This window comes from Macrobrachium nipponense, chromosome 36 (assembly GCF_015104395.2).
Source record: "Macrobrachium nipponense isolate FS-2020 chromosome 36, ASM1510439v2, whole genome shotgun sequence".
NCBI classification, from domain to species: domain Eukaryota; kingdom Metazoa; phylum Arthropoda; class Malacostraca; order Decapoda; family Palaemonidae; genus Macrobrachium; species Macrobrachium nipponense.
Window position 1 is genome coordinate 66,351,879 of NC_087220.1, and position 999 is coordinate 66,352,877.

A 999-nucleotide genomic window follows, 5' to 3' on the forward strand; every position below is an offset into this window, starting at 1 on the left:
CGTATTATGGAGGAATTGGAGTGAAAGTAGCGCCGAGTACTTCAGTATTAACTTCAGAATTCTTCGCACATACTTTGGTACGACAATATAATTTCGAATGACGTCTTACGGGCGTGGAAAGCAACCAGATGTTTTATTGGGTCAGTTCGCTTTGGCCTAGTCCGAAGCAAATCTCTCGTCCTACCAAAAATGGCCTTGAATGACCTGGTATCGTAACGATACATTTTGGAAGCCTCCGCTTAAGTGGTGCCTCTCTCTCTCTCTCTCTCTCTCTCTCTCTCTCTCTCTCTCTCCAAACAAAGCAAGTAACCGATTTCTCTACATCTTTTCGATCATAAATGTGAAAAGACAATTTGACACAGGTGGTCATTTCGTCGCTTTTATCACCTCTCTCTCTCTCTCTCTTCTCTCTCTCGCTCTCTCTCTCTCTCTCTCTTCAAACAACGTAAGTATCGTATTTCTCTACATCATTTCATCCATAAATATGAAAAGCCATTTTGGCACAAGTGTTCATTTCGTCGCCTTTATCACCGCTCTCTTTTTCATCTATTATCCGCTCTCTCTCTCTCTCTCTCTCTCTCTCTCTCTCTCTCTCTCTCTCTCGTGACGCAGAGATGATAATAATTGCTAGGGACTTTAATGAATCGACCTCCCGTCATGTCTATTGACATTCTCCCGTTCCGGTGAGCTCACCATCGAAGCTTGTTCTCTAGCTCGTTAGGAGATCGACATTATTTGCTCCCAGTCAGAGAGAGTCGGCTGCGAATGTTTTAATTACGTCACTTTCGTTTCCCCATATTTAATTGTGCCTATATGTAATTATAGATTGATTCATTTACTTATTGCGCGCATGCGCTCACTCTCTGAGCATTTACGAAGAGTGTGTTATGATAAATACGATGAAATCGCGATTTAAATAGACCGACAGCCTAACTCGTCAACATGGCAATAATTCACGTAACGAACGCGATGGCTTCGAAGCTCCGCCCATTTCCTGTA